Source organism: Lepidothrix coronata, unplaced genomic scaffold, assembly GCF_001604755.1.
Source record: "Lepidothrix coronata isolate B3197 unplaced genomic scaffold, Lepidothrix_coronata-1.0 Scaffold35, whole genome shotgun sequence".
NCBI lineage: Eukaryota > Metazoa > Chordata > Aves > Passeriformes > Pipridae > Lepidothrix > Lepidothrix coronata.
In genome coordinates, this window is record NW_016690215.1 from 5972436 (window position 1) to 5988613 (window position 16178).

Genomic DNA, 16178 nt, shown 5'->3' on the forward strand with positions numbered 1-16178 from the left:
ATTACTTCTGTCGCTATGAATCTTGCATCTGCTCAGTACCCCCCTTTTAGGTGCAATGAGCATTCTTGCTGGGCTCTGAATGTTCCCAAGAGACAGTGTATGTGCACTCGTCTGTCAGTTCTCCCCACCCAGCATTTGTAGTGTGGGTGCTTACAGAGACTTTGTGATTCCCATTTAAAGCTTGCAACACATCCTGGGTTGCTATGTTAGTAATCCCACCTGGCAGCATTAATTTTGCTACTGTGTAGTACTGTCACAAGATCAAAGTGTTTCTACAAGATCAAGTAATAGGGCCAGATGAATGATACTGCTGACTGCTTTACATGCTTTGCAAGAGGAAAGAGCACACCCCTTTGTTTCACTGTCAGCACAGGCAATACATAAGATTCATGTAAGTCTTCTCTATATAGTTACGTTAGACACCCCATTTTAGAACAGTTTTATACGGGAGTTCAGAAGTGAATTCATGTTGAGATTTAGGTGGAGGTGGAGCAACATGACAGGCAAATGGTGACTATTCTAATCTACCTGAACACATTTTTCTGCATAAACAGTGTGAAAACAATCTATGGGATCAGTCCCATAAACGACTACAACCATGAGTCACTTGACCAAGGTCACTCACATACATAGTTTGGGCTCCTTCATTTTCATTCTTGCGGCAGTTTGTCTGCTCTGTGGCAACCTACCTCACCAGAGCAAGTTTTCTGTAAGATACAATATTGAACTAGCAAATTCTGGAGAAGCTGCATGGATGAAGAAGCCATGCTGAGGCACACATGTACACATTTACAAACTAATGCACAGAAAAAAATTCTCTGTCAGAAACACAGAGAACTGTTTGAGACCATGCTATCTCATCCTCAAAGACATGGAGGAAGAGGAGAGACAAGAAGACAATGCAATACTTACCCACTTGTATAACAACACTGAAGATGGCGGGCCTGGGAGGGCATTAGTCTGAAAGCAAACAGGGCAATCAGCTGCCATTGACAGAGAGATTTTTGATTGATTTTAAATTAAGGTCACTGTCCTCAGGCCACAGATAGATTTGATTATTTCTGTCACATTTTAGAAGGGTGACAGAAACTTCTATGCAACCAGTGACTCCCTCTCTTCAGTCAATGCATAAAGATGGTTTTTCCAGTGGGTTTTGATGACTCCAACTTCCAACAATTGTACCAACTTGTGCATTGCTACAGCATTGCCATTTTCCCACTGAAAGCCACTCATCCTTTTTAGTACTCAATTCTATGCAGTAAGGGCATTAGGAAAGCTGTGGGCAGCACAAAATTAACACATAGGTGACATTAAATCTGAGAGGTGTATTCACTGCTGAAGGTAACCAGTGACTATCAATGTATACCTAGGGGAGAGTGCAAGAACAGAGCAAGCCCAGCCATGAACCACTTGTCATGGAGGGACCTTTCTGAACCAGCTGTGATTTGGCTGCTCTCCATGGATTTCTCTGCTGTAAATTCATTCATTCTCCCCTCAAAATGACATCAACTGCCTGCTGTCAGATGACAAAGGGCTCCACAGTTGTGTTTGTGTGAAGCATCACCCCTGTACAGTCAGGCAAAGCAGTTGCCTGTTACCTTCATTTAATGGCCTCTGCTTTTTTTGCTGGAAGCCAGGGCCATCAGTCCCTGCTCACTCTCTCCATGCTGCTTGAGATTTGAGGAACCTCTGTCACATCTCCCCTCAGGTGCCTCTTGCCAGGCTGCATGTACCTAACTGGAAAACCCTTTCAAACCATGGATCATCACTGCTAGCCTGCTCTGAATCTTTTCCAGCTCTACTGTTTCCTTTTTGAAAAGGTGAGACCAGAATTCCAGCAGTATTCGGAGCGCAGGTCCAGCACACATTTACAGACCAATGTAAAATCTGTTTTCCTCTCCTCTGCTCTGTTAACAAGCCCTGACATTTGACTCGCTCTTTTGGCCACACTGAGCATGGCATTGATGTTTTCCAAGCTGTGCTTGTCCCTGGGCTCTCAACCTGGGGAAAGTGATGGCCAAAATCCTTCCGTGATGATGGGCAAGAAATAAATGACCAACTGCAACAGCACAGTTGTGCAGTTCAGGAAAAAAATAAACCTCTTGGAATAACAGTAGTGGATGTTAAATCCCAAGATGCTACGAAATTCCCTCTCAGGCAGCTTGACCTAAATTCCTATGGGCGATGAGGAAGCCACGTATTTGGAGCATTTGAAAGAAAACTAGACAAATACCCATAAATTATGGTATGGGGGACATTCCTACTCTCTTTTGGAAGATGGATTAGGCAGATGACCTACTAAGTTCTTTTTTTTCTTCTTTCACTAATTCCTACGATGTCATGAGTGCGTGTGCTTTACCCTTTCTTAAATCATAATCTGTTTGATCCAGCACCAGTCAAAGGTTTTGAAAAGCCCATTAAACCGCAAGGGGAAATCTCGAGCGGTTTGCTAATATCAACAGAAATCCAGATGGAATTACAATCATCTTTTATGTACATTTGAGGACATATTATGTAATACTAGCCATGGATTTAGTTTAATGCACCGCACCTTCCAATAAGCTGCTGGCGACACTTAATAGCGATTTGAAACCTAGAAAAAACCTCTTTTGCCCTTGACAAAACCATTTTAAAGCCCAGAGTCTGCGGTCTAGGGGCTTGGGGTATTCAGAGTCTGGTGGGAAAACGGGAACGCTGGAGAGTGAGGATGGAAAAGACGGCGGAGGAGGGGGGAATTAAAAAGATGCGAAAGAGGTCGGGGGGGCGGGAATAAAGAAAAACAGGAAGTCAGAAACGTGGTCAATCCGAGGTTGATGCAGAGGAGACAAGGTCAAAACTTCGAGCAAGCGGAGAGCAACACATCTGTAAGATTTACGGCCAAGGATCACGCTTCCTGCTGCAGCATCCTCCCGGGCGTCGGGGCTGTTCCCGGCGTGGCTACCCGGGACCCTCACCGATCCTTATCCCGTGCATCCCTCTCCGGTGCGGGAGGAGGGGAGAAGGGCCGGCGGGAGGGGGCGGGGCCAGCGGCGGTGGGCATGGTCCAGGTCGGCCAAGCCCCGCTCCCGTTGCTCGCCCCGCCCCGCCCGGCCCCGCCCGGCGCGGGGGGAGCGGGACGCGGTACCGGGCAGGGCAGGGCGGCGCGTCCCCGGCGCCGGCGGCCGCGCTTGACAGAGGCGGGCGGCGGCTTCGGCCCCCATGGAGCCCAGCTAGGGGCTGCCGCACCCTCCACCGCAGGTAGGTGCCGCGGAACGGCGGCGTGCCAGCAGCGCAGGGCGGGCGAAGCGGTGACAGGTTGGCCGGGGCGGCGGCGCTTTGCGGGAATCACATTCCCCCCATCCAGCCCTTCTTCCCACCGGCGGCCAGGCGCTGCGGTACCGCGGGCAGGGCGGCGGCCCCGCGGTCCCCGCTTCGGCCCGTGACTATTGTTTCTGGTGGCGCCGAGCGGGCGCAGCGAGATCCCGGTGGCGGCGGCGGCGGCTTTGTGCGGGTTGTCCCGGCAGTGGGGCTGCGGCGGTGGGGGGGGCGGAGGGACCGCGGCGGGGACAGGGACGGGGCGAGACCGTGACCGCACGGGCAGAGACACCCACCCCACCCCCGCCTTTCCTCGTCGTCGTCGTCGTCGTCGTCCTCCTCCTCCTCCTCCTTCTCCTCCTTCTGCCTGCGCAACTTCTCCAAAATCACGCCCGTGGGTGCGCGGGGAGGAGCGGCGCGTGCCGCGGTCAGGCATCGCCCCCCGCGGCTTTTGGCTCCTGCCCCACGGGGAGCAAAACACGCACGGCAGGTCACGGCGGCTTTGAGCGCCTGGGTCCGCGCTCTGGGAGAAGGAGATTAGAAATACGTAAAGTGGGTTACAAAATGGGATTATTTGGGGTCCCTCACGCAGCCGGTGACAAGCGAGGAGCGGGAGGAGAATTTACCCTTCCGAAGTTGGGGCAGAAATTCCTCCCGCTGTCGCTCGGCTTCCCGGCGAAGTCTGCTAGGAGGATGGACTGTCACCTGCGTCTCCCTTAATGTGTTTTTTTGGATGAGGCTCTCGCGGGGCATCTGCGCCGGCGTCGCAGTGCTCCGGGCGTGCATGGCGGTGGGTGCCTGGGTGAAGTGTCGTGCTCCAGAAGTTCTGCATCCCTCCGGGGAGATGGTGCAAGCTCACTAGGCGGGAGTTGCAGGGCAGTTATTCTCCTTTTCTCATTTCCCTCACTTTCCCCTCTTTTTTAAAAGATTGGTTTGGCTTTGGTTTAGTTGTTGTTGTTGATGGTAGATTATATGCTCCACAAGAAGTATTTTTTAAAAAATAATGCTTAAAATACATGATTCAGGGTATATATATTGTCTAATGGGGATGTATTGTTCAAGAGGAAAGAGTATCTGGTTGCCCATTAATTCTTCAGGTATTTTCCGTTTAAACTTGATGAGGAAATGTTCTTCTTTTTCCTAAGTAACCTTTTGTGTCGTTTATCACTAGCAAATCGGCTTAGTGTTCCTCACAAATTGCTACTGATTACTAGTGTTATGCCTGAAACACTCCATAGGACAGAAATCAGCACACCTCCATGTTTTTAATATGTAAATCTGGAAAAGCTTTCCCTTCCATTTCATGACTCTCTGAGTGGCCCTGGTTAATCAGATGTAACTACAGTAACTAGTGCAGGAGGCTGCTGATGGCCGGTGCAATTTCTTATGCTGCTCTGCTAGAGCAACCTGATCAATTAATGCATCCTCGCTATTTTGTCCTTAGCGTCTCTGATGAATTTTGTAGCATTTCTGTGAGAAGCTCCAGTAAGGAGATGCTGAAGTCTCTTTCACCTTCAGAGTTGATTGAAGCCAAATTTGAAGAGGGAATAACTGCTTGAGTTAACTGGAGAGTGACACTGAATTTCCGTGTATACATTAAATTCTGGAGGTGATCCAGTAGCCAGAGCTATCCAGGTCAGACTGGAAATCACCTCAGTGACGGGTTTTGCAGGGTCCTAATTGCTTCCTACAAAAAAAAGCAAGTGATAAGCTTTTGCAACGCATGTGGATTGCATTGCAAGCATGGGCTGGGGGACAGAGCTAGTCATGTAGTGGGCATGAGGTGTGCAATGAGCAGTTCATGCTGAACACCCTACAACTTCAGGAAGCTGGAGCTCACTGTGCAGAGCCTGCAGCAGTATGAATTACAGGGAAAAAATGCATTTGCATGTAACAAAGGCGGCTGGCTCATCTCCTGCTTGAGGAATTCATTTTTTGAAAAAAAATCTGGCTCCCGTTTTTGCCTCTGACACAAACTGCCAGTGTAGCTGTGGGCAAATCATTTCATATTTCCCTCTCTCCCCTCTTCTCATCTCTGCGTGACCCACCAAGGGCTCGCCTATACTGGGCTGTCAGTTCAGACTCCAACTCAAGCCCTTGACCTTCCTCCAGCTGCTTTGCACTGTCTGAAGCCTGACATAGGTGGTACCTCCCTGCTCCGAGGAGAAACAGTTTGACATTCAAATGCTGCTGCTGGAGCCAATCATACAGACGTAGCAGCCTCAGAGCAACTCATCAATCTCTAATCCTATCCCTCTTCTAATCCAGTCATTCTCTGCTGCTAATCAAATCTCCCGGCCTCGTTGGAGCTGTGTTTGGCTGTGTGCTGGCCCTTGTGTCAGCCTAGCCTACGTCAAGGCAGGGAAGCAGTGGCAGTGGAGATGGGTTGAGCACCACCAGCTCTTCAGGACAGAGACTGTCTGTCACTTGAGGCTGTAAAATCCATGGCACGAGAGGCCTGGTATGATTTAGAAATACAAATTGTAGCTAGAGGGTAAATTGCAACAGCATCACAAAAAAATGGCCAGAAAATGGCACCTCGGGCGTTCCTGTGCAGCCAGCTGCGTGCATGTCGGGAGGGAACGGAGGTGGAAGGGTGCAGCTCCCTCGATGTAACAACAGCATTCTTATTTTAGCATGGAAGACAGCCAGAGATAAGGAGTGGTTGTCATCCGGCTGGTTGGAGGATTAGAAAAAAAAAAAAAAAGAAAAGCTGGGTGGAAAAATATTTTGATGTAGGTACTAAAGGAAAAAAAAAAAGCAAATAACCTTGCAAGTGATAGACTAGCTACCTAAAGCTGGCAGAGCAACATCTCTCCCATAAAATCCAGAATGATGCTAATTAAGCCCAGACCCTTTTAAATGACACAGAGCTTTATGTATTTCAGATGTTTCTAGGTCCTAAAGATGGGGCCAAATGTGAAGAGTTTGATGTGGCAGATAGTTTAACCCCAATTACTTCTACATAAATCACGTGATTGTTACAGGAGCTGAGTACAGCTGATGGGTGCCCCAGAGCTACTGATTAAAAAAAAAATTCTTTAAAAAAGATGGCAGAGCAGGTGAGGGTTTGTGGGAGAAGGGTGGCCATCCTCTCCACAGGCAGGAGAATGGAGATGTGGGAGCTGTTGTGGTGCAGGGTGTCCACTGGTCTGTATGCACAAGCAGCTGAAATGGTGGGTTTGTAGACCAGGCAGCCAGAGAAAGGGACGTAAAATGGGAGCTGACCAATATTCTTGTTGTGAAACTGGGATGAATTAATGATTTATGGGGGTACTTTCTTTCATTTTATTTTATTTTATTTTATTTTGAGAGGAAGGAGACAGTCAGTGATGTGTGGTGCTAGCCACGAATGGCTTTGTTTTGCGATCAGGCTGTGCTGGGTCATGCCTTCAGAAACAGCATCTACAGAAAATAATACAGTAAAACAGTTTTCAGCATTGCTTGAGTGTCATAGACTGTCTTCAGGAAGAAAAAGTTTTCCTTCTCTTGTGTTCAAAGCCCTAGGCCTAAGTCCTTCCAGCAGACTCTAGATTTCAAAAAGGTGGTGGCTGTATGAGAGGTCCTAGGCTGCAGGGATCGTTGTTACCTTGTCTCAGTTCTTCTTGGGAATTTCCTCTTCTGGGTTTGCAATACTGCTGGTCCCTCCCAGGGCACTGAGCTACTCTGTAAATAGGCCACTCTGTGGAGGAGCTGCTCTGCCAGGTGATTTAATGTTGCTTGTTAGGCTTTCCTCTTTTCTCCTCCCCCCCTCCAGTTTTATCCATGCTGTCCTTTAATGTGCAGAGCTGTAACATGGGTGAGGTGAATTCACAGGGTCGTATCTGTAGGATTTTGCCAGTCCTGTGGATGGCTGTATGTCCTTGGGGGACCCCTGTGGCAGCTGCCACTTCACACTCAAGTGCTGGCTTTGAGTGTGAGTGACTGGATCCCTCTGACTGGGACCTGTTTCCAGTACCCTTTTATATTTCCTAGCTCATAGAATCATAGACTAGTTGGATTAGAGGGGACTTTTAAAGGTCATCTAATCCAACCCTCCTGCAGTGAGCAGGGACATCTTCAACTCGATCAGACTGCTCAGAGCACTGTCCAACATGACCTTTAATGTTTCCAGGGATGGGGCGTTTGCCACCTCTCTGGGCAACTTGTTCCAACGTCTCACCACACTCATGTTAAAAAATGTCTTCCTTATGTCTAGTCTAAATTGACCATCCTTTAGTTTAAAACCATTGCCCCTTGTCCTAGTGCAACAGGATCTGCTAGAACGTCTGTCCCTGTAGTCTGTTCCTGTCTTTTCTGTAGGTGCCCTTTAGGTACTGGAAGGCTGCTGTAAGGTCTTCTTAGAGCCTTCTCTTCTCCCTCTTGAACAGCTCCAGCTCTCTCGGCCTGTCCTCATAGGAGAGCTGCTCCAGCCCTCAGATCATCTTTGTGGCCTCCTTTGGACTTGCTCCAACAGGTCCATGTCTTTCCTGTGCTGAGGACCCCAGAGCTGGATGTAGTACGCCAGGTGGGGTCTCACAAGAGCGGAGGGTGCCCTCAATCCCACTGTCTGTGTCATTGATGAACACAATAAAGAGCACTGGTCCCAGTATGGACCCCTGCGGGACACCACTCATCACTGATCTCAATCTGGGCGTATGGTTGTTTATAAATGCTTCTTTGAGACATCAGATACAGAGCTAAATGTTCTCAAAAATTAACCAAAGACCCTAGGGTGGGTCTCCTGTTCCCTTCAGCCTTTTCAGAAAAATATTGTCTTTCAGCTTAGTAGCTTCCAGGTCCCTGTGTTGCTTGCACTCCCCTTGGAGTGTCAAGAGAGCAGCCACTACAGCAGAAGGAAGGCAATTGTTGTTGACTTGAAGGACAAGCTGGGTGAGGGTTTGGGTTCCCCCCTGCCTCCCCCATGGCAGGCACAGAGATCTTAGAACAAGCCCCAGTACTGACTGTGTCCATAAATCATCTTCTTATAAATCATAATCGTCTTGTTATCTTTGGATCAATGATTGCAAATGAGCTCTGATGGGCAAGAGAGGTGAAGGAAGTTTGCTGTGACACCTCACTAAGCTTCAGTGGGGCAAGAGCCCCCCTGAACACAGTAAATGCAGCTCCAAATTCAGTTAGTCAGGCTGATTTTGAAGACCAGTCTCTCTTCGAAGGTCTGCATGTGCTTCAGTTTTTTAATTATTTCTGTGCTTTTCCTGTGGCATGGAAGCAAAAAGGTGGAAGAAGTGCAGTGGCCATCAGGAAGGCAAAAAGGGTAATGGCTTTTGCCTGTCCTAGCAGCCAGTGTGCTTCTCACAGCAAAGCCAGGTTATTTGGAGGAGTGCAGGTCTTGCATTCCAGCAAAAAATAATTTGTTAATGGCCAGAGAATAATCACTTTACTCTGAAAAGCCTCTCCAGCTGCATTGCACCAACTGTTCTTTTTCAGCCTCTGAATCCTTAATGACAGTAGCAGCTAATTTCTCTTTCTGTGTTTTTCTAGCTGCAATGTCCTATTTTCTCTGAGTTTATTGAGAAAATAATAGAAGTCATTACATAGCTACTTGTCACCTTTCAGAGAAGAAAACTTCTCCCTGGCTAAATGGCCAAGTTAGTTACTTGGTGACTGACTCAGACAATAGCAACTTTTTGTAGCTCATCAGCTATTCATCTGTGCTTAGTGAATAAACTAATTAGCTAGAGGAGTGTTACTGAAGTTACAGTCCATGATTATCAGAATACAGTGAATAAACCAGTCACAAGCAGTATGACAATGTACATTCTGTTGCATGTAAGCAAAAAATCCAAGAAACATCCTATCAGGAGTGACAATGTGAGAAATGTGTATTCATTGTGTTAATTTTCTTTTAAATTTGATTGTCTTTGAAAGCTTATGTGATAATATTGCACAAAACAGTCCTTCATTTAAAAAATACTAGATGGTCCATGTATATCTGTACTAATTAGGTTAAAGAAAAGATGCTGAGGAGAGCTGAACTAGAATGGGCAATGAGAATGGAAGACATGAAAAACTAAGTGAAATGTGAAGTATTTTTGTATTTGCGTGATACACATCTTTCTGGTTGTTGGTGATGGATTGCTTTCCGTAGAGCTGGATCCACACAAGGCCACTGCAAAGCAAACAGGAAGGGCAACACATTGTTTTTTAATCAGGATTTTCTTAACCAAGAAGTCAGGCATCACTGTCTGAATAATAGATGCCTTCATCTCCAGCCTTGGTGATGGGGCTGGAGATCAGAAGGCAACTCTCAGCCAGGAGGCCTGCCCTGTTCACGTAGCCAAGCTTTGCTCTCCAGGCTGTGGGATGCTGAGGAGAGGCCAGAAGGAAGTAGGAACATATGTGCAGATATGTGAAGTTATTGTACTTCCCTCCCCCCCTCCCAAAGTGTTGTATACTTTCCAGGGAAGAAAATTAGAAGGATCATTCCTTGTTTAGAAGAATCTTGTCTGTGTTATGGTCTTGGGCAACTGCCTTTGGGGTTCTCGGAGACAATTGTTGCAGGTGCCAAGCCCATTGAATTTGCTGTATAGATGCCTGGCCTTGGGGGAGAGTTTTCCACACGGACCACAGGTGAGCAGTTGAATCAGAGGGCTTCACCCAGAGGATCAGTGGAAGCATGGGTCTGCAGCCATGGAAGGTTTCCTGGTGTGACAGCAATGGATGGGTCCCTTTGGCCCAGGATACTGTCTACTGGAGAGAGCATGTAATATATAGATATAAATAAATATATATACGTATGTCCATAGGCAGACACACGTATGTATTTGCACAAGCAGATCCTAGAAGAAGGAGTGCCCAGAAGAGCCTTTTGTTGTAGCATGACATGCTGTTCATTCATCTCTGGTCTCAAGGGGATGGATGGAGTTACCTCTTGCCATTTCATGGCTGGAAGACCCATGTATGGTTAAGGTGGATTCACGAGGCTTCTGTAATGGAAGAAATTGGGCTCTTCACTGCAGCTCTTCTAATTTGTGTGTGCAGGATACATGAAGGGGTGTCTTTCTCTCATGGGGCTGATGGTGCCAAGCTCGTTATCTCACATCTTCCCACACCATTGTACCTAAGTGTGTGTTCATTTTGTGGAAAACTGGTTGGCCACACTCCAGTTGTGCTAGAACCAGAGTAATGTAGGTGGAAGAAAACAGTTGCATGGAATTTATTTCCCTGCTCAGTGAGGGAATGCATCTGTCTTTGGTTTGGGTTTGACATTTAGGTCCTTAACTGATTTTTTTTTTGGATGCTTGGGTAGCAGCTGTGTTTAGCTATGAAATCATCACTTGTCTTTTAGGATGTATTTTGGCTGTCACCACAGCTTTCTGTCTTCTAAAGAGGGGTATTAAATTGATGGGGGTAGCCCTGGATGCCATCAGATGCTACAGACAAGAAAGTGGAAGCGTTATGTGGCTATGTGCCATGGATCTCCAGATTCATAGTGTGTAACCCCAGAGCTGTGCAATGACCCTCCTGGAGCTGGAGGAACCTAGTACAGCCTCCCACCAGAAATGATTAAGTCAAGAGACGAGGTGGATGCCCTTGACCATGACTACAGACATCTTAGATTCACTTTGGTTACTGGAAAGGCTGGTCAACACTCTTACTTTGTATTTGCTTTCTGGGAGAATGGAAGAGCTCTTTACTTTGAAGCGTAAAGACCCAAATATTTTGGGATCTGATGAATCTGAAACCACTTTCCTAGAGAAGAGGTGCCACTGCATTTCCAAGGAGCTGAGGTTCTCAGTCTAGCAGCCTTTTATTTTTAAAAAGGAAGGAGGTGTTTTTATTAGAGTTTCCTGTTTTGAATTCTTTGGTTATAGGGTATGAAGTGGTCAGAGGAGGGAGAGTTATCATTTAGGTCAGGGTTGTCTCTTTGTATTTTCTTATTTGTATACGTAATGTACATATATGAATTATTTATATATATATATGTTATGTATTTTGATTTAACAATTTTTTCCCAGTTCTGTTTAAGGCTGCTACTTTAAGGAAATATAAATATGGTTTCCTGTCAGGAATAGTTTACATATAGCTGGTCCTGCCTGGGGCAGAGGGATGGTTTGGGTGACTTCTCAAGGTCCTTTTCAGGACCTTTTCTGTGGTTCTAGGCAGTTACTCAAAAGATTCATAGCGCGTTGTGCCGATTATGCTGAAAGGGCTTTGCTATGGCATTTAACATGGATATTTGTTTGAAAAGGAAATAATTGCTAATTGTAGCATAGTTACTGCTGCTGCATCGGACAAATGTTTCTTTAAAGAGGAAAACAACTGATGTTACATTTTTAGACTAGCATCGTGATATGGCTGTGATTAATTTTTCCAGGAGCTTTGTGGTTTTTATATCTGCTTAAGTGTATTAACATTTTAAAAGGTCAAAGGTAAGCTTTAAAATGGATGCCAAATTAAGATGGATGGGAGGAAAATGACATTTACTTCTTGTTACTGCACATTGTTTGAATTTGACCAAAGGCAAAAGCAAAACAAAGAACAACCCTCCCCCCCACGCACACACACACACACACATGTGTGCATGCACAGACAGACAGACAGCCATATTCCCACCACCTGCCTTCCCTGCACACCTGGTCTGGGAAAATCTTATCTATCAAGACTGATTAATCATGATAATCATCATTATCATCCTAAAAAAATCAGTAGTCTAGTGTCTTCATTTCCAGACAGCCTATGTATCCCTTTCCAAAGTATATCATTTAACTAGTGTGAGTGGACTCTGTAAATAAAAGTAGCTAAAATATTTATATTAGGAAAATATGGCTAATGGGAACCATAACCACAGTATCATTTCCTGCCCTTGCTGTGCTTGAGATGATTTCATTGGGGAAAGGACTGTACCCTCATCCCTATTCATGCAGTTCCTGGCACATGGAGTCCCTGTGAAAACAGAGAATAAAACATGGTGGGAATTATGCCCTTGCTTGCAGTGACCAGTCCCAGCTGAAAGCAAGGCTTTAGCAGAGCTGCTCTGTGAACATACTAGTGTGCAACAACTTTGGTTTTGGACAAAGTGGCAGAGCTCGAGGGAGGACCGAGTCTGTTTTATGTCCATCGTTTCCACTCTTGCCTTTAAATGATGATGGCGGGCTAGGCTGGTGATGTGCCCTGTGCCTTAGGGATCTCAGCCACTCTCTCGTTCAAGGGATCCAGCCTGTTTTTGTGGATGTTGTTTCACAAGACGGATTAATTCCCATTGCTTCATGAAATTTACTAATCCAAGATGTGTTGTGTTTTTTTTTTTTTTAAATAAAGGGGAAAACCCCCTAAAATTTCTTCAAATCCTTCTTCCCACTGGTAGCTCGTCAGGGAGGATTCAGACTGCATCCTGCATCAGCCTCTGGCAGCCTCAGCCCCGTGCCGTATCCTGAAGCACATCCCAGCCTCATGTGGACAGCAAGGGCTGTGTCGCCCTGGGAAGAGCCGCACGATGCCAGCTGTGGCTGAGCCGTCGGTAACCCAGAAAAGGCAGTGCTGCTGTTCCGGTGGCTGTACCTACCTGCCACCGTCCAGTAGGCGACATTCCAGCCCCGAACTGCAGGGAAAAGCGGGAAGATCCTCCTTGGGGTCCCTGGCGTGGGGAGCTGCTCAGAGCAGAGCAGGGAAGGGAAGGGCTGGTAGCAGCTTCCTGAAGCTGCACTGCACAATCCTGCCCCTGCACAACGGCCCAAGGTGTGTCTGAGGATGGGATAATGGGTGGTCAAATCTTCTTCTCCCTCCCCAAGAAGCACCAAGCTCTTCTAAGCATCCCTTTCTGGCTGCTGAAAATGTTTGTCTGATAGGAAAAAAAAAAAAAAAAAGGAAAAAATGTCAATTGCTCAAACGCTTTGTTCCAGCATGAAAATGTATTTTTCATTTCAAACTGAATGGATTCTTTGAAGGCTTGAATGCCCTCAGATTGGAACAAACTAAACAGTTTTATTTTCATTCTACCAAAAAAGAAAAAAATGTTCTTAAATCACGCAACCCAAACATTCCTTTTTAATTTTTTTTTTCCCAGTCTGGCCACTATAGCAAACAATTTCATTATTTGCGTAGCTCTAATTGCAGTGATTAAACAAACACAGCGAACGCCGACCCTTTGCAGAGCCTCATCACAGCCCCACAGCCAGCTTGGTCTGTATTTTGTCAGCAGCAAGGGAGATGGGAGCAGCTTTGTGTAGACTGAAAATAAATTACCGACTTTCTGGCATTTTTTTTTTCCTTTCCAAACTGATACACTATCAGTTTAGAGAATGAATAATTTTGCCCTTTCTCTTTGCTAGCAGGCTGAGAGATACCACCCTATTGTGAACCTGGTACAGTTTAAAAAGCATTTGGATTTTCAGTGCTTTGTTCACATGTTACGCTTAAGTTGCAACCTCTGTTGCTGTTATTAGAATAATGTGTAGGGTTGCTCTTCTGTTAGTAATACCCCTGTTAACATAAAGGGATGAAAAACAAACATCTGCATCTGGTTTGGGGTTTTTTTCCGTGAAGGTGGCAGGTACCTGAAAACAGAGTTAAGGAAAATTTTATCTGGCTACAGTTCCATCAAACAGGAACAAACAATTTTTTGGACATTTTTTAATGACATTTATTTATAGCAGGTAGTGCACAGGCGGCTGCTATTTCTCAGCATGCTGGAAGAATGTTCTCCAGATGGTGCTTACTGTTTATGCTTTTATTCACTTCGCTTGAACACAGCAGCACTCTACACAAAACATGGAAAATTGGAAAATAAAAACAATTATGTTTTTACAAAGTGCCATGTGATTTGCTGAAATGTCTGAGTTGACTGATGAGCCGTGCGCAGGGGCAGTGGGGGGGGAATCACGCCTGTCACAGGAACCCTGCACCCGAGCACCCACATGGGTCACAAGCATCGCCCCAGCTGAGAGGGACTCACCCTTCTCTCCCCAAAAGGTGGGTTTGAGCAGGGCTCCTAATCCTCCCCATATATTTGTGCCTCATCTGCCTCCCTTTTCCTGCACAGGGATTTGACTGAATGTAGGAAAGGGGTTAGTTATAACAGCAATGTTTTTGTTGGGTTTTCTGTGACTGTGCAGCCCCAGGGTGGGACAGACACGAGACAAAGCATTTCATAAACCTCGCCTGTGCCATCGTGTTCCTTCAGCTTGTAATCTCAGTGAAAAATAAAGAATTAAGGCCTTCAGCTGGTCCATCTGAAAGCAATAGCTAAAGTCAAGACTGATTTCTAAAAGGACCAGCGTGGTTCATGATTTCTGTTGGGTACAGGAGTGAAAATAGATATCCAGATGGTGGGCATGCTCTTGCAGCTTCTGCAGTTATGCAGCTTCTGTAGGACTACTCACAAAAAGCATTTTCAGACTGGAAGCTTTAAATAAAAGACTCTGGAATCTGAAGAATTTTTTTCATTAAAAATCCTTGGGAAAATAACTTAATTATTTAAATGTCATTCAAAAAAATCCCAACAAACCAACCAAACAAAAAAAAATCCCCAAGCAATTATAAAAATGGCTATCAACAAGCAGGGAAAAAAAAAGTCCATTTTATTATTATTTTTTATATATGTGTCTCTCTCTATATATCTCTATATCAACATATATAATAATAAATAATTACTATAAATTAATAAAAGAATAATTATTATAAATTAGTAAAAGAAATAAGTATTTCTGTCTTCTATTAAAAAGGCAGAACAAGAAAACAACAAACCTGCAGCACTTCAGGACAGGTTTTCAAATAGCAAAAAACATATACCAATTTTAAACTTTCAAAGAGGACATGATTGTTATTTCTTTGTAAACATGAGCCTTCAGATTCCTTTAAAAACTAGTTTAAAGCTGGCAATACTTTTGTCGAAATTACATTTCAAGAAATTAATATGTAAACAGTTGTTGGACTGGTTTTGGGGTTTTCTTTAGTAAATGGGTAGTGCTGCGCAGCGCTTCAATTCCTCTCCCTTGCCCATTACCCAAGAGACAGAATTCTTGCTACATCAGCTCCATGCTGTTTATCTTCCGTTGCTCCCTTGGCAGTTATTATTTCTTAATGTGTTAATTGTAGTTCCTGTACCCTGGTGTGTGAGGGTGTGTAACGTTCATGGTAATGATGCCGACATGTTCTCTAGTTCCTGGAATCGCAGTGAAAAACTTAGATGTGGTCTGGGCACGGGGCATCCAGTAAGAGAAACCAATTAGAAGAATTCAAATAGCATGGAAGAACAAAGTGGGTAATTGGGAAGAGTAGACATTGAGTTGAGATGGTGGGGGTTTTTTTGCTTATTATGTTATTATTCCTTCTATGGCTCTGGCTTTGTGTGATATATATTTTTTTTAATTAAAACTTGAATTATGTCACCCACTTTCCACCTTTTAACAGTATTTCACACTAAATTTCATTCCTAATAGCGAGTAGTCAGGGGTAAGGAATGACTTTGCTGAGCGATGGGACTGTTAATTATTAAAAAGAAACCTATGGATTTAAAACAAATTAGACCTCATTAAGCCTAGGTCTGTTTCCACGCGGACCAGCGGACATAAAAAAGCCCCTCTAGGAGTGTGGAAAACCGTACTTTTTAGCTGACACATCACTAGTAGAGCTCCTGGGCTGGCATGGGGTGCTCTTTTGGTTCGTGTCAGAGATCCCCAGTCTCTGATCTCAGTTCCGAACCTGCGAGTTTCTTGCATCTCTCCCATTTCCCTTCCATCTTTCCTGTCACCCTCAGCTACCCTTCACATACCACCCAAGCCCGCCTGCCCGCAGGAGTCCCGCCTTGCTCTGGAGGTGTCTGCTGGCCATCAGCAGCTGGGGTCCACCTGGCTGCCTGCGTGAGGAAGCCAGCACCTGGACAATCTTGGTACTGAGCAGATTGGTTGTTCCAGGTTTAGTGAAAGAGGAAGCACAGGAAA

At 45.5% G+C, this 16178-nt stretch overlaps 1 protein-coding gene across 2 annotated transcripts in view; it reads left to right on the plus strand.

The window, feature by feature from the left end:
- The first annotated feature begins 3137 nt into the window (after positions 1-3137).
- Positions 3138-16178, plus strand: part of RAI2 (retinoic acid induced 2) — a 48174-nt gene continuing 35133 nt past the window's right edge. The window contains exon 1 of one of the 2 annotated variants that reach the window (XM_017812372.1): positions 3138-3237. The gene's annotated coding sequence lies outside the window, so the exon portion shown is untranslated. Of the gene's footprint in view, positions 3238-3657; positions 3847-16178 lie in introns of those variants that run through there. The other variant, XM_017812374.1, reaches the window with a different exon arrangement.